The sequence below is a fragment of the Bubalus kerabau genome, chromosome 18, assembly GCF_029407905.1.
Source record: "Bubalus kerabau isolate K-KA32 ecotype Philippines breed swamp buffalo chromosome 18, PCC_UOA_SB_1v2, whole genome shotgun sequence".
In the NCBI taxonomy this organism is placed as follows: domain Eukaryota; kingdom Metazoa; phylum Chordata; class Mammalia; order Artiodactyla; family Bovidae; genus Bubalus; species Bubalus kerabau.
In genome coordinates this window covers 60,872,450-60,898,609 of record NC_073641.1, presented here as the reverse complement: position 1 = coordinate 60,898,609, position 26,160 = coordinate 60,872,450, and the positions used below count along the sequence as shown (strand labels likewise).

The 26,160-nt window shown below is 43.6% G+C and overlaps 1 protein-coding gene across 3 annotated transcripts in view; it reads left to right on the top strand.

Annotated features, from left to right (window-relative positions):
* Positions 1–26,160, top strand: part of TRIO (trio Rho guanine nucleotide exchange factor) — a 363,130-nt gene that overhangs the window by 41,228 nt on the left and 295,742 nt on the right. The gene's annotated exons all lie outside the window — the stretch shown is intronic.

Genomic DNA, 26,160 nt, shown 5'->3' with positions numbered 1-26,160 from the left:
AGCCCCTCAGCTGGTTGAGCAGGCGTCCAGAGCCTCTGCCTGTGCAGATCGCCGCTTCCGCGCCTGTGGAAACTCCGGCCCTTTGCCGACTGAACGCCTTGTAGACTTGATCCCGTAGGGGTTCTGGAATGTTTTGGTTAGAGGAGCTTCATCACTCGCCTTAGCAGCAGCAGCAGCGTTTGGGGACCGTGTTGATGGGAATCCTGCCCACTGTTTTCTTGACCTTTCAGCAAAAAGACAGCCAGCAGCTGCTGGGAAGGCCGTGTCTTGGGCTGCGAGGCTGTCCCCTGCTCACAGCCTCTGTCCAGCTGTTAGATCACAGGGCTCGGGGCCTGCAAGGAGCCTTTGACTGCCCGCTTATCCACTGACGGCACCGAGCAGCGTTGTTGAGGCTTTGGACTTGTGGTTTCGTCGCATTGAGAGAACCGTAGGGCGTCAGTGCGCCAGCACGTGCTTGCGTCTGCTTAATATTAGCTCTGTCATGATGCCGGACTTGGTTGTTTGGGGAAGTCTTGTGTCCCTCGTGAACTGCGCTGTCCTTGTGTGATTAACACATGGGCTTTAGAAAAGGATCACATCTTAGCATCTTTTAAATGCTCCTGAGATAAACTTCCTTTGTAACACACTTGTTCCATCATGTTTCTTTTTAGTATATCCTGTATGTGGAAGCTTCCTGAAGTTTCAGGAAAAAACGGTGAGGTGGTTGGGAGTAGAGGGCAGATGCTTTCTGGGTTCCGTTTTCATTCTGCCTTTTGACCTCCTTCCAGCGTTGCTATGCTTTCCCCGTGGTTCCCATCCTTTTCTGCATCGATTGTCATCTTCTTCTTCAGCAGTGTCCTCGATCATCCTTGCTATTCCAAGTCTTCACCAGAGATCAGACTCCTCCTGTGAGAGCCTGTTTCCACTGAGCTGCAGACTCAGTGCCGCACCCAGCCTGGGGCCTCCATGTATAGGGCCTGTCCACCTGTCCTGGCTCCTGGTGGCTCACGGCCAGCGTCAACTGTCAGCAGACCTCAGTGTGGAGTGATGTACTTTCTCATCTGTTTGTGTGAGTCTACCTGTCGCTGTTGGCTGTTCAACATCTTCACTTAATACAGCTTGTTTGTAATTAAAAATTAAAAATATTGTGGGCTTTTTGGTTGCCTGTTGGGTCTTGGCCTTCGTGTGGTTGCAGAAAGTATCTGAGGGATCATGGATGTATTAGATTTACTTTTTGTCTATTGATGAAGTATAGTGAAGAGACAGAGGGAGATATCATTTATTTAAAACCGTCAGTGGTTTAGTTGCAAAGCTGTGTCTGACTCTTGTGTCCCCATGGACTGTAGCCCGCCAGGCTCCTCTGTCCATGGGATTCTCCAGGCAAGAATAGTGGAGTGGGTTACCATTTCCTTCTCCACCTTAAAATCATTAGTGGTCATTATTTGTAGTAAAACTTGCCATGATTTTAGCCATGATTTGAAAATTACGAGCTGCTCCTGCCCCATATACTTTAATTTTTTTTGCCCAGTGTTCAGTACATAGGATTTTTACACCCAGGATTCCTATAGTTTAGACTCTCACAGCTGTAGTCAGTGGGTCATTGCTATGAATTCCAGTGGTTATAAAACTTAGTCTGAAAATTTATCAGTGCTTTTATGAGCCCAGTATCTCTTCTGTGTCTGTGCACGAAGTGATAAATAGACACTATAAGTTTCTGAAACCTTTGTGCATCTTTGAATAGAGATGTTTATTTAAAGTGTTACTATCTCCTCCCCCCGCCCCAGTAAAAAGCTGTTATTAAACCTTTGGTGTGATTTTTTAAATCTGTAGCATCCTAATGTACTTTGGAGAAAATGGAGCAATTTGTTTAACCCACCATAGGAGCTGACTCTCAGGCAGTGATCAATAGATTTTGGTGGAGTAGGATAGGCATTAATGAGATTTGTATATGAGTGTGGAGGCGTGGTAGCCAAGCGGCTGATTTCCCTAAAATGTAAGCGGACTGTCAGATCTCAAAGGCATTTTAGTCCTTTTCAGTGACTGGATCCAGAACCCCTGGGTCTTCCCCATAAAATTTGGGCCCCTTCCTCTCTCGCTGGTTTCTTCCGCCACCCTCTGCTTTCTCTCTCTCTCCTTTCCTTCCTTCCCCTTAAAAAGCTAGGAGTAAATTTTCTCAAACTGGAAGCCTTTCTGGAGGATTACGGGAGAGGATGTAAATTGAATCCTGGAGGCTGTTGACATCAACTGAAAAGTAAATACACGAAACATTGACAGAGATTGTCCTTCCCCATCCTAAGGGGGTGGACATTCTGCTCACGGGGGAGCAGCTCTGAGGAACGTTGGAAAGACACGAGCAGAATAGAAGTGTTAAATGTGGCCACGAGAACAGGTCTGCTGGGCCCTGAGCCGGCGCCCAGGCCCAGGCCGGCCCATAGCCTGGCGGAGTTCCGTGCGCGCTTGCTGCCATGTGTCTGCCTGCCTCACTGCACACCTTCCCTGCGCGTGATCACGTGGAGAAGGCTTCCCGCCCGGCCTGTGGAGGCGCAGGGGGACCTGGGCGCCTTGCTGTTCTCATGCCAGGCACCTGGGCACGTGGGGAGGGGCTAAAAGACAAGTGGAGATCATGGGGGAAGACAAGGGAAAATAGATGAAATAGGTGAGAAGGTGATAGGTGAGTAACCTCTGGGGCACACCAGGAAAATTCTTAAATATTTTGAAGCTGATTTGATTGATGAGAAGTAGACTTGTCTGGATTTGGCTAATTCATGGCATGTATTTTCATAACAGAAACTTACAGACTGCCAATTGAGAAAAAGCATTTGCCTCTTTAAAAATTTAGTTTTCACTTTTTCCAGGTGAGTTTTTGAGCCTTGCATTTACTGTCACATATTTTATGTTGCCTTGCTTTAAGTTATGACACGTGTTAGGCCATTTGTAGCCAGGGATAGAACTTGTAACAGAGGACATAATTGTCTTCTGATGTTTGTTTGATGGCTTATAGAGCTTATTCATAGTGGTCTTTAAATTGCCTTTTCCTACAGGTGATTTGATGTAGCAGAGGGAGCGTTGGTGTGGGGTTTTATCTTACATGCTGTATTTGGAATGCGGACTTGACAGAACAAACCCAATGGTGGATAGTTGAGGATCATCCCACAGTCTGAGAACACATCTGTAGACAATCTCTCTGCAACAGGCAGGTCTGCCTCACTCCTGTTACAAATGGGTTGACTTCTGTCATTTGCAGAGTGAAATAGATAACTGTTACCTTGCTTCATGATTCCTCGAACCTTCTCCAACCTTCTCCAGTGAACAAGAGCTCTTATGGAAGGTGGGCATGGGGTGGAGGGTGGGCAGTGGGAAGAGTTTTCTTCGAATCAGAGGATTGTTTTCCTGTTGTGAGTACCTCCCCCTGGAAAGAACTGCTGGAAAGACTGAATCCTAGTTGTGCCCTAGTAAATGTTTCCAAAATATTTTTTTTCAGCAACTTTGGGACCTAGGTGTTTTGAATAGCTTGTTAAATAGGCTTTCTAAGAGGCAGACCCCGTTAGCTCTACTGAGTAGTATTTCGATGTTGACTAGATTTATGAGACTATACCGGAAAATAAATTGCAAACTTGTCTTGTGACATTTTATTTTTCTCTTAATATATATATTTTATTGCAGTATAGTTGACTGGCTGTGTTTCGGGTGCACAGCAGTGTGATTCATTTATACAGGTACACATATTATTTTTGAAATTATTTTCCATTATAGATTATTACAGGATATTGACTGTAGTTCCCTGTGCTGAATAGTAAACCTTTGTTGCTTGTTGTGTATCTATTTTTTTTTTAATTAGAAATCTAGCATTTTATTCATACTAAGTCAAACAAGTGGAATCAAAATGTCATAAATTTTTTAGTCAAAAATTCATAACTTTTCTAAAATATATATAATACATATTATATATATATACACACACACAGAAGCTTTTCTACTATGCTTGATAAAGGGTTGAGAAAGAACGTTAAAAAAAAGACATGGAGAAATTGGAAAACATAAACTAAATGAAATGGGGGCACTGCATGTGACATTGTAAATGGGCCTTTGGTCCCTAAAATCACTTCTCCTAGGCTGGAGAGGAACTGGCTTCTTCCCTGCTTTTCTTGCCTTGTCACCAGCTTTAGAGCTCACGCTGGCCTCCCCAGTATTCAAACAGATTCCTTTTTTAGAAATAAAAGTACCTGGCCTCTGTGATACATAACTGTGAGTCATCCAGTGGATGGATATTAAAGAACTATAAAAACATGCTTCCAGTGAGTTTTTCGCGTTGTTCCAGAGCACACTCTAAATTTGGACTCATTTGAAATCGAAGTGAAAGGCTGTGTCCTGGTGGAACATTCTGGTTGGTGCTACTTTGAGTCGTCCTTTCAAGCGGGCAGGGTCAGCCTCACCTGGCAGAGGCACTGGGTTTACTAGCGTCCGCCTCTGAAATGCTGGCCTGTCTTTCGTATATCCATAACAGTAACCAGTTTCTGATGTGTGACACTTTGGGACAAAAAGCCTCAAGGTTTTGTCATGGCAGTGTGAGCCAAACTCGGTAGGTAAATTCAGGTTTATTTACAGATTTATGTTAATGTTTGGTAATATTTGGGCAGATCAGAGCATGTATACTAAGTCACTTCAGTAGTGTCGGACTCTTTGCGACCCCATGGACCGTAACCTGCCAGGCACCTCCGTCCATGGGATTCTCCAGGCAGGAATACAGGAGTGGGTTGCCGTGCCCTCCTCCAGGAGATATTCTTGACGCAGGGATCAAACCCATGTCTCTTACATCTCCTGCATCGGCATGCAGGTTCTTCTTTGGGAAGCCCCCAAATTCAAGCATGAGTGCCAGCTCATACCAAGATGGCTCGCAATGGGAAAGTCATGAGAGGAACAAGTTACTTGGCTGGAGCAGCCAAAAGTGACGACCCAGAGCTTGATGGTATCTTGGGGGATGTCAGTTTTGGTCTGTCTGGCATATGTGTCTAATTATAGTGTCACAGACAATAAGTTGCAGTCCTGAAACGTGCTGTATGCTCTTTCTTCCACCATTTTGAAATGCAGTACATGGTACAAACAAGGATGGCAAAGCTCATGCCCAGCCAAGAGTTAACAGGAGTTGATAAGTGTTGTTAAGAAAAAACAAAAGTTCCTGGGTGTTTTTGTTGTTGTTGTTTTGTTCATGGTTGAGACTCTGAGGTACAGAGAGGATGCCATTCCTTCCGTGTTACCATGAAATTGTAAACATCGGTGTCGTGGGCCTTGTTTGGTTCAGTGTTACTGCCCACAGCTTGAGGACAGTATCTGGTGTGTAACTGATGCTCGGTCAGGATGTATCTTTGAATCTCTGATTTTGAAAATCACTGTGCCAAGGAGTATATATAGCAGTCACATTCAATCTTGTTTAATTTGAACAAGTTATGTTTCTTTTGCTGTTGGACTTATGAACGGAAATAAATTTGGAATGGGCTTGGCCATTTGAATTTTTATTTAAACTGATGTCTCAAAGAACTCTGAGTAAAAGCTGCTATGATTATTTTGTACAGAAAGCTTAAAGAGATTATTACTACTTAAATGTTATATATTGTGTGGTTTCCTGATTATTAAAATGATATATTTGCTTATAGAACAATGACAGAATGGGACATGCGGGAAAGGGAGGAGGAAGGAATTATTAAAATAATAAAAGGAAGGCTTCTTTCTTTACAGGATAAGTGTGTTTTGTCATTGGTGTTTTCACTTGTTCCACAGCCTGAACCGGTCCTGGTTGAGCTGGGAGCTGACTCTGCTCACTTATAATAAACTTGTTGATAAGAAGAGTGAGTCTGTCTTTGCTTTCTTCATAATTATAACCTCACCTTTCTCCTCACCAGCTGAGAAGTTAGATTGAAACTTTAGTAGGAGGGACAGTGCCTTTGGATTCGTGAACACAGGTTTTATAAAATCTCTAGTGTTTTATTTCTGACATCTGCCAGGTTATTCAAAATAAAAGGCTGAAAAGCATTTTGGTGAAAAGGACAAATGGTGCACATGTTGGAGTTGAGTAAATACTTTGTGATTTGGTTTCAAGGGATCTTAGAACAGTCATGATGCCACCTTACTCTTTGTGGGTGCTGCCATGGAGCTGTCTGCAGTTCTCAGGAGAGTCTCCCTTGCTTGGATTACTTATTAAAAAGTACACTAACAAGTATACCATTATCCCTACTCCACAGATGGGGAAACTGAGGTACAGAGGTGTTAAGTAGCCCAAGGTGTAGAGTTAGTTAAGGAATGGGGTAGATTGAATCTAGTCCCTGGTCCATCCTCATAGCCACTTAGCTTTAGCTGTTTTCAATTAAATAATTCAGTAGACATGAGTGTAAATGAATACAGTTTATTTTTTACGTGACTTATCAAATCAGACCCATTATTTCCCATGCTGTCTACAGAGTCTGATGGTATGAAAGCTGTTTCCTGTGTTTGAGTGAGTTTTCTGCCCTCTTTCTCATCCTTTTCCCCTGCCCCAATGCTGATGACTTAGAGATAACAACTTTTCACTCTAAACCGTTTTTCTCCTTAACCCTTTGATGTTTTTCAGTTTTTCTGCTGTAATTCCTCTGGTTTCCAGGTTGGCCTTGTGAATTGAATCCCATGTTGCCTGGGAACGTCGGGTGGGGAGAATTTAGTGGTGGGGTTCCAGTGGAAATACCGTGAAATGAGCCCGTGCCCTTGTGTGCGCAGTGAATGTATTTTTAGCAGTTGAGCTTTGGCTCACTGTAGTGAAAATGTTTTTCCATGAATAATTCTTTAATGTTGGTCTTGGGTTTTTACTACAGATGTTGAGAATCTGGCTCTGGTTCTCCCTTAAACACGCATATGAGTTGCCAGCTTGGTACGAGAGTTGTGGGATTGCATTGCTTTAGATTTATGTTTATTTTTACTTTTAGTTCTTATGTTATTTTTTAATATTGTACTAGTCCTGAAAAATGTGTCTACTTTTAGTTATTCTGCATTAAGTTCAAGCTTTAGTGAAGATTTTGGCTTCTGATTTGTGGTACTGTCTACTTTTGACTACCATGTAGAAGTCTGGTGTTTCTGCTGCCATGATTTGATGAAGTACCAAATACCCTTAATGACATACTTATTATAAAATTTGGATGAAAATCCGTAGCCCAACTAGAAGTGGAATGATTCTGAGGTTTTTATCTCTTTCCAAACACCCAGTATTTCTGTAGAACTGGATTGGAGAGGGCAGGAAAAGGGTTAACCCGGAAACAAAAATGGCTGTTGCTTTTCATCATAAGTAAGTGCTTGACCTGGGAGAATTTGCTGGATGATTCTCACCCTAGATGGTACACACGACCAAGGCACGCTATGAATTCCCAGATGAGTGCAGTTCGCCTTCATGCTCCCAGGAATGTATTTTGTGTTATTTCTGCCCACCTAGGTTTAAACAGGTCTGTAGTTCATCTGCAGAGAGCGAGATGCTGCAGTTCTGAAAGTGTTCAGAAGTTAGTTCGTATCTGGCACAGACAATTGGCCTTTTTTGGTCAACAGAGCTAGTTTACGTAGTAGTTAGTGGATGGATCTATGAAGAGAGATTTACAGGCTTGGTCTCTACTGGAGGCTCCTAATTTGAAGAGGGGAAAGACATCCCAGGAAAGAGATGGATGTCTTAGTCCCCAGCAGCCACTGCTGACCCATGACCCTGCTGTGGGGCACCAGGGCGGACCTGTCCACCCAGGTGTGCAGGGAAGTCCGGGGACTGACAAAGGCAATCTCATCAAATGTAGGCAGTCTGAAGAGAAAATCATCTGTAAAATCAATCACTTACTTGGATTTTAAAAAACAATATTGGTGAACCTCTGATCAAGAGAGATCGTCGTGGAAATGTGTGTGTGTGAAACATGTCTCTTCCTAAAGAAATATGAGCCAATCGAAAGAGAACTTGGACCAGGCTGCCTTTCAAGCGTCCTGCTTGTAGCCTTTTTGCGGATATGCATGGGATCTGGTTGCCTGAGCATTGAATTTACTCAGTTCCTGCCTGTTCAAATGATTCAGGCACGTGAAATTTCTGTATAGATAATTCTTTAATTTGCCTTCTCTCCCTCCCCCTCTTTAGTTGAGGCCAGACTCAGGTGCCTGGGGCACTGGCTTATGGCACTTCTAACCCTTTGTAAACACCTGTCTCCCCTGCATCCCAAGAACTCACTACATTTTAATTCCTCCTCAAAAAGAAGTGAATGACTGGCCTAGTCTATTCACAAGTGACTAAGGAAGAATTTACACAGACACTCCTACATTTGACACCTGTGGCCTTTGTAAAGAAAGCCAGATAACGCTGCATAGTAATTTAATCAGTGGTAGCCACACAAGTGCTTCTAGGATTTCCCTCTTAAATTGGGTAACCATAGCCTTCCCCTGAGATTGATACATATACAATTAATTAAGTAACCCAGCAAGTTCTCCTGGAAAGGGGAGAAAGGCAGGTACAACAGCCCTGCCTTTGCAGACTCCGCTCCCACCCCATGCCGCCCCCAGGGGCGTGGTGCCGGGTAGGGGAGGCCCTGGACCACAGGGTGTTGGCCAGAGGCCTGTCCATTATATGTCCGCCCCTGGGTTCCACCCCGTGGGGCAAGGCTGATGTATTTCATAGTGTGTATCAAAAACGCCAATTGGACTTGGCATATATATACGTTGTACTCCACAGCCACAAATATTGAAATGATTTTTCTAGAAATTAGAAGTAAGTTACTGGCCACAGATCACGTGCTGGTTCTGCATCGCAACGTAGTGTTCTTTTACCACCATTTGAGAATGGCGGCGGATACTGTGTACTTATTTTCATCATTAGCACATAAGGTATAATTTATAATCTTTTAGAAAAACGAATAAATCATGGGTCAAATGCATAGGGACGTTCACTATGATGATAAAGTAGACAGTAATCAGGACTTAGAGAATTAGGCCACGGTCGAAAAGTACACTGGAAAAGAGAATTATATTAGGAGAGAATTAGTAGAATAGCTCTGCTTCTTCATCGTGAAATCCTGATTGTGTGTTGATTAACCTCTGTATTCAATAACCCCAAACAGCTCATTTATTGTCTAATGTTTACATACACTCTCTTAAAAAAAAAAAAAAACGCTAAACATATTAGAGGATGTTGGCATATCAAAGATGTAGAAAAAGTAGAAGGAATTTAGAAAGATGAGAATTAGGTGTTAATGGATCCGAATGTAAATAAAAGGAGTTGAGGAAGATCCACACATCTGATGTTTGCAGGTAATGTGGTTGTATTGTAAAGTGAGGAACGTGTTCAGTGTTGATAGTGATGACAGGAATAAAGGGCGCTTTCATCTGCTGAGTGCAATACACACACGATCTCATTCAGATATAAAAGAAGTGCCCCTAGTCCCTTCTTGGAAGCCTAAAGTGCTTGTTCACATGCTTAGTCGCTCAGCGGTGTCCTACTCTTTGCAACCCCATGGACTGTAGCCCACCAGGCTCCTCTGTCCATGCGGATTCTCCAGGCAAGAATTCTGGAGTGGGTTGTGTTTTCCAGGGTATCTTCCTGACCCAGGGTTTGAACCTAAGTCTCCTGCACTGCAGTTCAGTTCAGTCGCTCAGTCGTGTCCGAGTCTTGGCGACTCCATGAATCTCAGCACGCCAGGCCTCCCTGTCCATCACCAATTTCCGGAGTTCACTCAGACTCACGTCCATCGAGTCAGTGATGCCATCCAGCCATCTCATCCTCTGTCGTCCCCTTCTCCTCCTGCCCCCAATCCCTCCCAGCATCAGAGTCTTTTCCAATGAGTCAGCTCTTCGCATGAGGTGGCCAAAGTACCGGAGTTTCAGCTTTAGCATCATTCCTTCCAAAGAAATCCCAGGGCTGATCTCCTTCAGAACGGACATATCAAATAATTTGTTGTACAAACCAGAATATTCTTAAGAATGAAAGTGAATGCTATTGATAACTGCTGGGACAGCCCATGTCAGTCAGAAGGAACTACCTGTAAGGAAGTTAGTGACAAGAATATACCAGGGCCCGCTTATTCACTGAACGTAACTTGGGCTTTTCCACGAACATTTACTTGTCAAGAGTAGAAGAGGGAAGGGTCTGCGTAATAGCAGTACAGCCGCTCATTGACTTTATCTGGTTTGTTATTGATTAAACCAAAATTCTGTATGGACATAATGTCCTCAGAGCAGAGTTTGAACTGCCCTTTAAGTCAAACTTGTAAAACCTTGAGTGTGCTTTTACAAGTTAGAAATGGTGACTTTGCAAGGCATAGTTTACTTTGAAGGTAAAAAGAGCGATGATAGTGAAGGGAAAGCCCCATATATGGCATTGTTATAACAGCTGATGAGATTCGGAAAACGGGGTATGTGAGAAAGCTTTCTGCTGGTGGTGGGGAGGAAGTGGAGTCCCTGCTGGGAAGTAACTCAGAAGTCTGTCAATAATTGCTCTGATTACGAGTTCGGATTTGAACATGTCTGCAAAACTGCATTTCCATGCAGCTTCTCTTAATAACAGTTTTGAATTGATGTTTATATGTGATATGATGGTAAAGAATCTGCCTACAATGCAGGAGACCTGGGTTTGATCCCTGGGTTGGGAAGGTCTCCAGAAGAACAGCATGGCAACCCACTCCAGTGTTCTTGCCTGGAGAATCCCCTTGAACAGAGGAGCCTGGAGGGCTACAGTCCACGGGGTCGCAAGAATCAGACACAACTGAGCGACTAACACACTTATGTGTGATGTATATTGTTGCGTGGTCCTCAGTTTGGATCTGTATTATTTCCTGAAGATTTAGTGCATTTTTGTTAGAAGGGCTGTGGAAGTGATGCCGTGGTCTTCTCTGTGCATTTTACCAGGAGGCACACCTTGTGGGTATGTCTGTCCCATGACTGGTGACATGAGCTGTGATCACTTGGGGTGGTTCCTACCAATCTCTGTTGTAAAAATTAGTAACTTTCCCCTTTGTAAGTAATACATATCTTACGGGGATTTTCTTTGAAATGGTATAACTGTCTCATTTCTTATTCTTTTCCCCATTAATTTTTTGCCCATTGTTAATTTTTGCGTGTCTGGTTTTTGCCAAATGGTAATTTTCTAATTCTTTCACTTTTATTGGAATCCTTCTGTAAGAGTGTGCCCTTCTCATTTACTTATTTATATTAGAATAGGATCAGAGATTATTGTTTTGTTCTGTTGATTATTATCCATTATCATTAGTATTTTTGTTCCAGTTGTTCCAGGTTGGCCATTGGGAGCCTGTTCAAGTTTCAATTTGTCCTGAGCACTTTCTGAGGTCTTTGTACTTTTTTCTAAGCACTTCCTCACTTTTTTGGTCTATTCTGTTTTAGTTGGTGGTATGTACATGGAATTGCTATTGTAATAGATTTTATGTAAACTTATGTACACATCTTTGACTAAATACATTAAAAAAATTCTCTCACTTTATTTAAACATTAGTGGTGGTTGCCTTTGAACTGTGGAATTACTGGATATCTATATTTCTTTCTGGAAAAAAAAATGACCGGTTTTATATCTGTTACTTTTATCAGGGGAAAAACACCTTAAAAATAAAAGAACCCAGTAGATATTAGTTGTGATTGGAAATCACACATCTTGGGGGCTTCCCTGGTGGTCTAGTGGTTAACACTCTGCTCTCCCAATGCAGGGGTTACTAGTTTGATCCCTGGGCAGTGAACAAAGATCCAACATGCCATGTCTTGTGGCCAAATTAAGAATAAATATGGGTGCATGCTCAGTTGTGTCTGACTCTTTCCAGCTGTATGGACTGTAGCCCACCAGACTCCATTGTCCATGGGATATTCCAGACAAGATTATTGGAGTGGGTTGCCATTTCCTCATCCAGGGGATCTTCCCGACCCAGGGATTGAACCTGCATCTCCTGAATGTCCTGCTTTGGCAAGTGGGTTCTTTACCACTTGAGCCATCAGGGAAGTAAAAAAATAAAAAGGAGGGAGTTGAAAAAATAGAAAAATATTCATTAAAAAAAAAAAAAGGAAGAAAGCACACAGCTCTAAGTCTAACAAAGTGTCCTGCCTGTCATTGGGAAGATGTGTGTTTTTGGTTGCGTTGTATGTGAAGTGGAGTACTGTCACTCAGTGCCAGACTGATGAGCTGAAATGACCTTTCTAGCTTTAGAATTCAGGACATCCTCAATCCTGTGCTCTCCTCCTTGTGACCCATGAGACATGTGTCTGCCTGGGAGGCTAAGTGACTTGTCCAGAGTCAGAGAAAATTGAGAGTAACTTGAACCCCCTAATTCTGAATCCAGTGTTCTCAGAAAAACCTTAAGACTGTTTTTGTTCGTTAACCACCTTCTAGGTACAAGGTAGGTACTGCATGGAGTGTTAAAGAGCCGTCAGCTTCCAACTTATCTATGCCTCTCACTGGATAATACTGCAGAACTTTATATGCCGAAGTCATCAAAGACCATTTTGGCGGTGGTGGGTGATTATCCACTTCAGGTGACTCCGAATGGGTTTCTTGGTAGACTGTAGTTGTGAAATGCTGATGAATCTATTGCACAGTGTTCATCTTATAATTATGCTCTATAATTGTGAAAACGTGGTTCGGTTGATGGGGCTTCCCAGGGTGGCTCAGTGATAAAAGAATCCGCCTGCCAATGCAGGAGCTGCAGGTTCGATCCCTGGGTCAGAAAGGTCCCTAGAGGAGGAAATGGCAGCCCACTCCAGTATTCTTGCGAGATAATCCTGTGAACAGAGGAGCCTGACGGGCTGTATAGCCCATGGGGTTGCAAGGACTGAAGTGACTGAGAACGCATGCAGTTGGTTGATATACTGGAAGGCTGGTGAATTTGTGCCAATTATTTAGATTTGTCAACTTTTTCTAGAATGAAGACATGCCTCCTGAGAGGGAAAAAACCTTCTTGTGCACTGTTCAGTGACACCTGTGGAATGTCAAGAATGCCTTCCCTGATTCCCCAGACTTGCTCTGGGTCCCCTCGCCTACCATTACACAGCACCTTGCCCTGGATCACTCACTTCCTGTGGTGCTGGTCACGTGTGTGTGTGTGTGTGTGTGTATCAAGGTGCTTTGTGTCTGTCTTGTCCTCAGCCCCAGGCATAGCACCCCTCACATAGCAGGAGTGCAGTAAAAGTGAGAACACCCTTCATCTCTGTCTGCAAGACAAGTGCTGTCTTGTTGAGCTGGGGCCCCTCTTGATCCGTTTCTGTTTTTTTTTTTAAGAACATTTAAAGACCCAGTGCCTAAAACAGTTATATCATTAGTCAGGGCTTTCGGTCGAAAGCAGTAGAAAAATGTCCGTAACCAATGATAAGCATCTCTGATAGTAACAATACCACATATTTGTCATGAACTGTGGAGGGCCTGAGAGCTTTTTCTCTACGTGCAAGCTTTAAGATTAGCCTGCCACAGTTTGATGAATGCCGACAGGAGACACAGAGTCCTGGGTGAGAGACAAAGGACGTTTATTACTCATGGTAGTAACAATTGTCATGGTATCAGCGTTTTTGGCACCAGTTCTAGAAAACCCAGTCTCTCCAGGATGACGTGCAGGAGGCCATCAGCCCTGTACAGCCAGTGGCTCCTGTCCCAGGAGAGGATCCTTGAATTTCTGGTACCTGAGTCATTTCGAGTGGACGGTAAGCCTGGCTGCTCTTGACTCTACAGAGAGATGTCTCTGCCTTCCAATCCTGTGAGCACACCTGCCCTTCACTCTGGAGGGAGTCACTGTCTCTATCTTCTCAGTCCATTTGCCATAAAATTTTCCTTGTAATGAAGATCTGGAACAAATACAGTGGCTCCTCACTTGATGTGTAGGTTCCTGAGAGACCCCTGGTCCCTGCCCGGTCTCTGCCAACAGTATGCATTGTGGAAACAGAAAACAAAGGGAAAAAATGTCACCGGAATCCTGCCATTCTAAGATAATCACCATCAAAGTTACGAAATATATACTTCTAGTGTTTTATCTCCATAAATACAGGTGTTTGTACACTGCATGAATTTCATGCATTGCAAATAAACGTACACAATAGATGTACCGCTTATATCTGGAGTTTTCTCTGCCAACACTGTATTGTGTATGTTTCCCTCTCCAGCCACCTGGCCCTGCTGGACATGGTGAGGCCTCGGTGCCCAGTCTGCCAGTCCTCTGGGCCCTGCTCTCTGCCTCGCACTCAGTTGTACTGAGTATAGAATCAGCGTTTTAGAGAGTCAAGAAGTTTCAGATCATTTGGTCCAGCTCTTTCATTTAAGGTGTTCATGCTGTCATCTCACATAACTACAGTTTCCTGAGACCTTCCGGAAGCAGCAGCACAGCCTTAATGTTGAACTTGGGGCACCGTGAGAAGTTGGTGGGTTAGTCACATTGCGTGAGTGATCCTACCCCTGAGGTTGAACCATAAGTAGGAGGGCCTTTGCACTGGGCTCTGACTAGGTTGTATAAATTTAGGATCAGGCGCTTTGAACCTCTTTAGAGGTTCTGTCTTGATCTTGTCCAGTCAAGCCCACAGTTGACTACTGTCAAAGCAAAGCAGAAGACCACCTTTGCTTATACCTGTAAGTAACCTCAGACCCCTCAGGAATCAGACTGGTGGTTGTGGAGTAAATGGGTGCCTTGGGACCTCCTTACCCAAACAGGAGTTAGTTTTAAAACTTTTTCTTCCAGTCAGACTCAATTCTCTGTGAATAGTAGCAAGAGAGTTCATTTTCAGCATATATATATATATATATACACACACACACACACACACACACACACACACATGCCTTTCAGTTTATTAAAGACTGTCAAAAAGTCTTTTTCGGAAAAGTATTTCCCCAGACCTGCAACTGAGGGTGTTAAATTTTCATATTTCTAGGTTCCATTAAAGACAGTTGTGAGGTATTTATATTAGTAAAATTTGCCTTGATTTAAAAAAATATTCAGTACTCTTAGATTCTGGATTAAGGCAGAATTGCTAAATAGTCTTTTCAGCGGTGTCTTTTGGATGGACACAAAGCCGTTTTATCTGCTTTCAAGAAAATATTATTCTTTGTTGAATGATTTAAGCCTATTAGTTCTTGGAAAATTACAACGGTATGCTGCCTTCAGACAAGAAAACAAGTTCCAGCTTCTTTTCCTAAGAAGAGACTGTTGCTGTTAAGGATTATTTCTACAACCCTGAGGTCATTCCAGTGACCGACGCAGGGAGCAGGGATCTGGGCATCCGGTTGGGCTGTGGCACTGTGTGTGCTTGTTACCCGCTCTTTTCTTCTGTCCCTGCCCCCCTCCTTCCCTTGCTAGCCCCGAGGAGGAGGAGGAGACTGAGCGCAGGATGTCACATCACTTACCGAGCTTTGCTGGTCTTCAGCAGAGCCGGCGTCTGGAAGTGTGTTTTTCCTTTGGCCTGACCCTTCCCCTGGCTGGATCTGGTTTCTTCAGTTAGATGCAGTGCTGCACCTTTGCCCAGAAAGAGAGTTGGGGAGAAGGCATGGGGTGGAGCCTGTTGGAATGGGTCAGGACAGACTTGAGGGAGAGGATGTAGCCCACGCTGGGGAGCCTGAGTCAGCAGCTGTGATTAGGAGGTCCCCCTTCCCCACCCCCGCCTTGAGATAGAGGGCTTCCCTGGTAGCTCAGCTGGTAAAAAATCCGCCTACAGTGTGAGACCTCTGTTCGATCCCAGTGTCAGGGAAATCCCCTGGAGAAGGGAACAGCTACCCACTCCAGTTTTCTTAGGCTTCCTTGGTGGCTTAGACAGTAAAGGATCCACCTGAAATGCGGGAGATGTGGGTTCTGTCCCTGGACGAGGAAGATCCCCTGGAGAAGGGAACAACTACCCACTCCAGTTTTCTTTCTTATCTGGAGAATTCCATGGACCAAGGAGCCTGGCAGGCTACAGTCCATGGGGTTGCAAAGAGTTGGACACGACTGAGCGACTTTCACTTCACTTCCATGAGATGGCATCATCTGGGGGTCAGGGCACAGTCCTCCACTGACCAGAGCAGGGTCATGATAGCAGTGCCCCAGCCCCGAGCCCCGGTTCCAACCTTGGCTTCTGGCCTTTGATAGTGGGGGAGGACCAGACAGTGTGTCCAAGGGGCTTTGTATACTGTCATCCAGACAGCTGGCCCTGCCTCACCCCTCCCTTCCCTGCCATCAGTTGATGCCTTCATTCTGATTGTGAAGGACGCTCCTGCCCTTCTCAGGGTCCCAACGCCCTCCCCCTTCCTTCCCCATCCTTAGGTGGTCACAGCTCAAATGTCCCCTGCCGCAAGAAGGTTTCTTTGACCCCTCAGATTTGGAGACTCTCTTAGACACTTCACAGGATCCTGTCCTTAATCTCTAAGTGTGCTTGTCAAATCGAATACTTACTGTGTTAATGATAGGTTTTATTTCAGTCTCCCCGGAGGGTGAGTTTCTTCTAGAGGCAGGGAGTAGACATCTGTATTTCATATCTAGACTCCCAGGGCACATCCAGTATTATTGTGATTGTCCAGTAAATACGATTGACTCAAGTGGCTTAGGTTTAGCATTTTCCTCTTTGGCCCCAGGTCAGCTACAGAATTGGTGCCTGGATCTGCAGGCAGAGATTGAAAGACATACCAGCTGTAGAGTTGTTGCGGGAGGCACATCTAATTCCAATAAGAGGAAAGATACTGGGCTTGGGGTTCACAGTGCATAGTAAGGCCATTCATCCAGTAAGAGTGCCTCCTTTCAGTGCCTGCTTTGGTGTGGTGAACTGATGGGAGATAATATTTTCAGTTCCAGCGTATGGACAGATTGCCCATTTATAAGTCAGTTTTTCCTCTCTTTTATTAAATGACTGAGATTTGCTTTTTCAAAGTTAGCTAAAAATTCTCTTTCCACATTAAATGGTGTTTTGAAAAAAATCATTCTTTCAAAGATAATTATAAACTTATTTCTGCTCTGCATTTATGTTTTGGAGTAACTTAAGATTTTTGCTTCTTTTTTCTATACAACCAAAGTATAATAAGTGTTAAAAGTGTACCTAAGCCATAGCAGTATTTGTAAATTAAATTGTGCTTTTAAATCGGACTTCTAACACTGAATTGACTACAGGTGAATGCATTGCGTTTTTATTGTAACACTTTGCTCAGGTCACATCCTGTTTAAGCGTGTTTGCTTGTATTACTTGTTAACCTTGAGAATTAGGTGTAATTGCTCTGACAACAGAACCTTTTCCTGGAGGGTAGAGGAGATATGGTCTGAGAGGATCCCTTTCTTGGATAAAGGCGGAGGCTCTTTTTATTGTTTTGCTTAGTCAGATTTACTTTGAAAATACTAATAAATTAGTTCTGCTCACTTACTAACTCTGAATAATTTGTTCATTTTTCTTAAAGTATTGATTGTAAGACCTATATTAGATTAAAGCAGAAACACAGAACATTGAAAATCTGGGTCCAGAAGTGTAGGTGGGCCTGAGTCCTGATCATGGTTACTTCGTTTTGACAGTTTCAGGAAAAACAATGAAAATGAAAGTCACATGTAAGGCCAGCCCAACTGACATTTCTAGGCTATTCTTAGGCCCTATAGGCAAGTTGAAGTAATTTTCAATATCAGTGTTTCCTGCTGTGAATACCAGTATGTCGGTTCCAGTCATTTATAATTTTCTTTCTTTATTATTTTTAAAAACCACCCAGTCAACCCACAGAGGCATGAGAAACCAGAATTCGTTGTTTTGAGTGGGTTGTTGTGTGGTGGACCCCTGATACTCTAGGTCTGTTCTTTTTAAAAATGGCGTAACCAGGTTTCTTCGTTCCCCTCAGCCTTGTGTGGCCGCGAATGACTGACTGGCTCCCCAGTTGTGCCCTGTTGTGAGAGGAGGACGGTGCAGAGTCGAGAATCTTCCAGACAGTGTGCCACAGCCACATTGTGGGCAGTTAGTTTTCTCTTTTTTTATTTTTAAAATTATGAAAGTGTGATAACATATATAGGAGATTTGGAAAAAATCCATATCAAAAGATATTTGAAAATAATCCTACGTGGGCATTTTCAAAAAGGAGCTTCCGGCTGCCTTTGGGCACTGGCAGCGTTTCCGGAGCGTGTGGTGGAGTAAGTCAGTCTGCAGCACCCCAGGGTGAGTCCTTTGAAGGTAACCGTGCTGGAAGATTCACTGTGGCATCTCTGTTAAAAAAGTAGATACTAATAAAAGGAAAAATAAACAGCTTCATTCCTTGGTTCCAGAAACACTCCCCTCACCCAGGCCAAGGACTGCCTTGCAGACATCTTCTTAGTCATCTTAGTTCTGACAGTCCTCTCCAGAATCATGTGGCGGGGGGAGGTGACGTTTCACAGAACAAGCTTCCTGGTCAGCTCGTTCTGGTTCTGTACTTATAATGGAATGATATGGATTCCATTATAATGGAATGATAAAATGAAGACAGAGGTATTTTGTATTCAAATTCCCTTTCTATAGTCTTAGTACAAAATGTGATATATATATATATTTTTAATAATTCTTTTATCCATCCAGGGTGCTTCTCAGTGTCCTCAAGCACGTGAGGGACCTGTGGAAGGACCCTGAGCCACCCACCCTGGGAGCGTCTGTGGGGGCTGTCCCCGGGTGGGAGGGACTCTCCGTAGAGGGTGGTAAGAGGGGGCTGGGCGCAGGCTGGTACCTGTTGGAGAAGCACAAGAAGGGGTGGGCAAAACCCAGGGAGGAAAGTGAGCTCGGGTTGATGGCCCCATAGAATGCGTCATTTTTTCTCACTTTGTTTCTGTCTGGTGATGTGGCATCTTAGAGGGCACCTGCCACTGATGCTGCCGTGCGCTCTGCGGGGCCTCGGGGATGTCTTCAATGATTCTAGATCTTGACGAGAGGACAAAAAACTGTCAGTGAAGGTTTTGTGTTTTTCTAGAGTTTGATAAAGGTATTAGAGCTTGCCACTAGCTGTAGATGTCTAAAAATTGCCTATACATTTTATTTCTTGGGACATGCTTGTTTGGAATGGTGTGTCTTGTTCGAAGCCAAAGAAGTGTCATCGGTGATTGTGCTACTGCTCAGCTTCGCCTTGACCTCACGCGGTAAAGGCCGCCTTGGAGGCGCCCGCCCCTCTGTTTACTGCATCCGGAGTCTGGGAGCCCACCGTGAGGGGTGTGGGGCCCTGGGCTGCCCGCCCTGTGGGGGGCGCTCAGAGGAGGTTGTCCTCGTCTCAGGAGGGTCGGCAGCTTATGGGAAGCAGGGTCCTGGCCCCTTGGGGCCAGGAGAGGTGGACGGTCATTGTATGGTCAGCGCGGGGCAGCATGGTGTACGTCTAAGTGCCCTCCAGTTCAGTGAAAAATATCTAATTGAATGGAGATCTGGAAAAACAAACAATAAAAATGCCATTCCAAACAAGATTTGGGGAAAGGGTGGTCTGAATCCAGACTGTTGTCGTGAGCTGGTCTCTTCCCATCAAAATGTCACTCCGCTTTTCAGACACAGAAGTGAAACGACGGCGACAGTGTAGGACGGGCAGCGACCCTGAGGGTGCACGTTGGGAGGGAGAGGCTCTGACCCGGGCAGGTCATTCGCCTCCGCTTTGCCTCAGTTTCCCCACTGTCGAGTGGGGATGGTAAGAGCGCAGAGAGGCAGGTTGTGATGACGAAGTCACTTCCATACTGTCAGGTGCCTCCAGCACGCCGGCACCGCGTCTGCGTTGTCTGGGTTTTATTAGTGATCACTGTCAGGCTCACCGCAGGCCTGGGGCCCGGAGTCACTCCTCGTCTGCAGGTGCAGGCCCGCCTTTTCTGCCTGCTCCCTGTGCCCGCCCGCGGCCGCAGTAGAGACCGACTTCAGGATTTGTGGTGCCAAAGAAGGGCCCCCGGATTTAGGAGGACACAAGGTTTTGTTGTCCTGATTTCTCAGCGATTGCCAGAAGCCAAAGAACCGGGGTGTGTAAGCCGCAGCTGCAGGAAGTGTCTGCTCCAGGGCCTGAGCTCCGAGGACGCGGGGCGGGCGGAGCGATCCCTGAGCTGCTCTTGCGTGGGCCGGAAGTTCTCTGGAAAGTAGAGCTTGTTATCCAGAGAAGCAGCAAGTCAGAACTCATCAGCACGGTGAAGCGGCTCCCGTTTTGGCTCAGAAATACTCCCAGCTCTGAACAGGAGTGGGTTCCTGAAGTTGGCTTAACGATCAAATATATTGTTCATTACATTTGGTTCAAAATGAAGGCCTGCCTTGTTTCTAAAGTTTATTGGCCACGGATGGAAGGTTAAAAGCTTCTGGCGAGAACTGGACATCTTTCTGTTGTAATTAAACTTAATTTGCGAAGAACTGCATACCACACTCCACAATACTCATTAATTTTTGTTATCTGGCCACTGTGTTGTTAAAGACACCACGTATAACAGTTACTAGCATTCTAGAACATGCCTTTTTTTTTCCCCCTCACACAAGATGCTTGTTAGAAAAAGAAGCTTCTTTAAAACAATTAAAGGTGTTGCTGGGCTCCTCCAGATGTTTTGCTCTGGTTTTGGGCACTTGGTATTCTCTGCACTGAACTTGAGGCCAGACTGTCCAGATGTTGATCCTCTCCAGAAATTTACCTTGTCCCTGTCTCTAACCAGGAGGCTCTCCGAGGGCTCAGCAGCCTCCTTTCCTCACATCCTCCTAAACCTCAAGGATGTCTCTGGCTGCCGCTTCCATCGTGGCATACATACAGCCTGACACTTGGCTGCCTGCTCCTGAAATTTGTCATTGCATTTTGATGATACCTTTGTGTAGCTGGTGCAGGACTAAAGTACATATTCATTGTCTGAGTGAGACGAAGCCTACAGTTTGGCGTGTAGCATTTTGAAACCGCTTTATTATATGTTATTCCTAAGTACTGCAAAAAATAAAAAATAAAACTCACTGAAATACAAGTACTTATCTGGTGTTTTGGTTTAGATTTTTCTCTTTGTGTTTGTATGCCTTTATATAGAAGCATATGTAATCATATTTTTAAAGGAGTTTACTGCTAGTTTTATTACTAGTAATACTAATTTATTACTGTTTTTTTTTTTTTTTCTTCTCCACCAAGGAACAAGTTATGGAAACGTATCACAAAACTAACTGTAAAACTGTAAAACTTCCAGAAGACAGCATAAGGGAACATCTTTGTGCTTCAGGGTTCCGCAGGATTTCTTAGATACAAAAAAGCATGAACAGCAGAAGAAAAAGTCAATAAATTGAATATCAAATATTTAAAAGTTTGTTTTTTATAGTATGCTATTAAGAAAATGAAAATACAAGTCACAAATCAGGAGAAACTACTTGTAAGACACATATCCCATAAAGAATCTGATTAGATGAAGAACTTTTACAATTCAGTAGTAAGAAAATGACTAAACTAAAAATGAGCAGAAGATTTGAATAGACACTTCAGCAAGAAAGATATCTGGGGGGCAAATAAACACATGGGGAAGTGTCCAGTATCATTAGTCACTAGGAAAGTGCAAATTTAAACCACAGTGAAATACTACTACCTGTCTTTTAGAATGAACTATAATGAAAAGATGGACACTACCAAGTGTTGGTGAGGATGTGGAGAAACTAGAAGCCTTATGAATTGCTAGTGGGAATGTAAAATTATACAGTCACTTTGGAAAACAGTTTGCAGTTTCTTAAAAAGTTAAACATAACGTTTTCCACATGAACCAGCAATTCCACTTCTAGGTATGTGCCTCAAGGGAAGTAAAAACATATATTCACACAGAGGTTTTCGTACAGATGTTCAGCATTACTCCTAATAGCCAGAAATGAAACAGTCTAAATGTCTTTCACTGGTGAATGGATAGACAAGATGTGGTATGTCATATCCATACAGTGCCAATTCCCCAATGAGAAGCAAACTTCTGACACATGCCACACAAAAGGTGACCCTCAATGAGAGAAAGCAGCCAGACTCTAAATACTACATATTGTGTGATTCCATTTGTGTGAGATTTCTAGAAAAGGCAGAAGATGGAAGCCAGTCAGCGGTTGCCTTCGCTAGGGGTAGGACAGGACTGCCTGCAGAGAGGCACAAGGGAAATTTTGGGTTGTTGCAAGTATTCTAAAATTGATGGGGATGATGTGTGTGCATGCTAAGTCACTTCAGTTGTGTCCAGCTCTTTTTGACCCCATGAACTGTAGCCCGCCAGACTCCTCTGTCCATGGGATTCTCCAGGCAAAAATACTGGAGTCTGTTGCTATTTCCTTCTCCAGGGGATCTTCCCGACCCAGGGATCAAACCCACGTCTCCTGAGTATCCTGCATTGGCAGGTGGATTCTTTACCACTTTGTCACCTGGGAAGCATGGGGATGGTGGTTGCACAATTATAAATTTACTGAAACTCATTGAACAGTCTACTTAAAATGGATAAATAGTTTAGGAAATGGTGCAGTCAAAATTTATCTGATAAATTGCAATTTGCAAAACCCTTTCCCATTTGCTGTTTCATGCGGTTCTGAGAAGTAGATGTTATACTCATTTTCCAGAAGAGGAAACAGGACCAATCATGGTAAATTATTTTCAGGTCTCAGGGTCTAACTTGGCAGACCCAAGTGGCCACATTAAGGTGTTCTGATCACAACATCCTGAGTGCTCAAATAAGTGAATTTTAGGATATATAAATTTCACTTCATTGAAACACCTCATGATGTGTTTTAAAGAATATATCACGAACACCTTTCTATGTTAGGAACTGTTTTGGCCATCAGATCTTAAAAATTTTATTGGAACATTTTAGGCATTCATAAAAATAGAGTTGGTCGTGACCACCCATGTACTCATCACTTGGCTTCACCGATCATTTCATGGTCTGTCTTAGTTCATTTCTGTTCCCTGTCAGTTGGATTGCTTTGAAGCAATTCTCTGTCATTTATTCTATTGTTTTTTATGTCAAATATGTCAGTGTAGGATCATCATTTGTAAATGATTGCTTACTCTACCAGTGTTTGTACCATAATGTGTTAAACCAGTCGTGGATCATTGACCATTGAGGGTGAAACTTACATATTGTTTTGGTAGATGACACTACAAGAATCTTTATGCCTATTTGCCAGTGCAGCTAATTGAACTCTGTCTCTACAGACTACAGGCCCTAGAGCTAATAAACACCCTTTGGTGTTAGTTGCTCAGTTGTGTCCAACTCTGCAACCCCATGGACTATAACCTGCCAGACTCCTCTCTGTCCATGGGATTCTCCAGGCAAGAGTACTGGAGTGGGTTGCCATTCCCTCCTCCAGGGGATCTTCCCAACCCAGGGTTCTCTTCTGTCTCCTGCATTAGCAGGCAGGTTCTTTACCACTAGCACCACCTGGAAAGCCCCTAAAATCTGAAACAGTGGAATATTTTGTCATGTGTCTCAAAGATTAAACCATTAAAATAAGCCTTTACCAGCTGAAGTGTATATAGCACTTTCCTTTGTAAACTTTGTTATACAAAGTTCCTTTTTGTTTGTAAATTTAAAATCTCTGCTTTAGAAATTAGGTCTTTTGGTTACCTATGTCTTCTGGGCTAGATCTGAATACAGATAGGATTTTAAAAACATTTCTTAAATAGATTTGTGTGTAAGACACAGAATATGGAGCTTTTTTAGTGTTCTGATCAAATCAGTACTGTGAGGGAAAAAGCTTCTAAGTGGAATTAAAAGTATAAAGAGGAATACGTAGATGAATATACAGTAGTGGCTAAAATGTATTAGTTATGCTTATTGAGTGCTCAGAGGGATAGGGTTAGAAATAGATGGTCCAGGTTTCTGAGGGTGGAAGATTCCTGACCCAAGGTGTCCTATGGCCCCTGTCCCGCCCCCCTTTTGGGTGGGCTGGTGGCCCCTTGGGAGAGTTACGTTACACCCCACCTGGCACAGAGGGCTGGCTTCTCCTGAGACTGCTGGCCAGCTTCTCTAGGCCAGGGTGGAATTTCCCGGTTTTCTGATTTGGCTAAATTTGAAGAGGGTCAGAGTTGTACTGGCTTCATCCTTACCTGGGCTTTCCTGGTGGCTCAGACCTTAAAGGATCCGCCTGCAGTGCAGAAGACCTGGGTTCAATCCCTGGGTTGGGAAGATCCTGGAGAAAGGAATGGCAACCCACTCCAGTATTCTTGCTTGGAAAATCCCATGGACAGAGGAAACTGATGGGCTACAGTCTATGGGGTCAGACATGACTGAGTGACTAACATATCCTTAGACAGCTTTTTGCTTGAATAAAGCACCCTATCTGCACATTATTTGTTGGATACTAAGTAGGTGGTGTGCCTGTGTGTAGAGGAGACTGGTACACGATTCCTGGAAGTAAAATAGAATTATCATGAAACATACAAAGGTACTTTTGATACCTTTTCCTCTACTGTCAGAGGAGAGGAAATTAATAATGCAGCATTATTTCTGTAGGAAGATGCTTGATATTATCAGTATAGTCCTTAATCCATGACTAGGAGAAAAAGGAGAGCAGAACCCTTTTCCTTCTGATTGGCTCCAGCCTTTATACCTTTAAGAGATTTTCACTGTCATAATCTAGTATTTGAATGTGGGATACACAGATATCGATTACTTAACAGAAGAGGAACAAACTGATTTTTTTTTAAGTTGCTATTAAAATAGACTTAAAATTTTAAATATTTGAAAAATAAAAGCAATTTTGAACAGCTTGTTTTAAAGGAAAATTTGCTTGCTACATGTACTCCTATTGCTTGTAATATTTTATATGTCAAAGGTGACATCTGTTCTTAATATTTTTTAAATAAATTTTTGACCTTGTCCCTTGGTTTGGCCTTCTCCTACCTTCACCTCAAAAGGAGTGACTGTTCGAGAGAGCTTGTGCACAGTTGTGAGTCTGTAAAAATGAGTCCAGTTGCATGCACGCTCAGACACTTTTTTGCACTGTTGTTATTGAACACGTCTCAGGCAGGCAGGGTGTTTCACGAAGCCTGTTCAAGGTTTAAATGCTGGCCTGAGCCAGTTACACATAACAGAATGCCCAGAGAAGGGCTGGAACAGGTAGGTAAGAATTGTTGGCGTGATTGAAGAGGAAAGAAAGAGCTAATTTTTAATTTTCCTGAATGATTGGGAGAACAAAACAATTGGTCCCCTTCTGACCAGGGTAAAGTCTGCTGAACGTAGCCAGGAAAAGAGGGTTTGAAACCCCACCACTTTATATTTTGAATTTACATGTTGTGTTTGAATTTTATTTGGGCCTGGAATTTTGAGAAAGTGAGTCTCTTGTCTTTTATTTGTGCAGGACTCATACCAGTTCACTTTTTTCTAGGAATCAAAGAAACCCAAAGGGACATGCTAGAATGACGAAAGCAGTGTACAGTGAGTGAGTGAGTGAGTGATGGAGCAAAGATGAGTGGATCTACTGATAAAAAATGTATTGCCTCTAACAAAGTTTTGCTTCCTAGGTGGCTCAGATGGTAAAGAATCTACCTGCAGTGCCAGAGACCTGGGTTCAATCCCTGGGTTGGGAAGATCCCCTGGAGCGGAGGACATGGCAACCCACTCCAGTATTCTTGCTTGGAAAATCCCCATGGACAGAGGAGCTTGGTGGGCTACAGTCCAGAGGGGGTTGCAAAAAGTAGGACACGACTAAGGGACTAAGCACAAGAAAGGTTTGAGACCTTGAGGAACAATGAGTGTATATGTTGGAGGGATTCAGAATAGGTCAGAGCCTCTTCCCCCTCCTAGCTGTTGGTTTTGTGCAGATAACCTTACAACCACTGATAAGGATGAGAGGAGGACTAGCCTGCTTTGTACTTAAAAATATCAGTAATTTAAATTGGGGCAGAAAGATGCCCGTGAGTGCAATGAAGAGGAAGGGAAAAGTACATTTTTTCCCCCGCTTTAATTCTTCCTCCCTCATCACCTCCTCCTTCTCCCTCCCACCCCAACTCCTCCTTGAAAATATATATTAACCTGTAATTGACTGGCTGCTGGCAGAGGAGAGCATGCAGCTTAGCAGGCCAGGGCACTGGGCTCTTCTTACTGGTTGCGTAGTGCACTTAAGCCATGTTTGTTTCCAAACTTGTTTATGTCAGGGATACTTTTGCTATCAGTATATATAATTCAATGTTATCTAAGTGTTTAAGACATGAGTGGGAAAAGAAAAGATTTCTGTAAAAGCTAAAATGAATGATATGGGAAGACTTCACAAAGGCAGTGCATTTAAGGTGAACTGTCATACCGAGTGTGGGAGAGACCATTGTAAAAAGAGGAA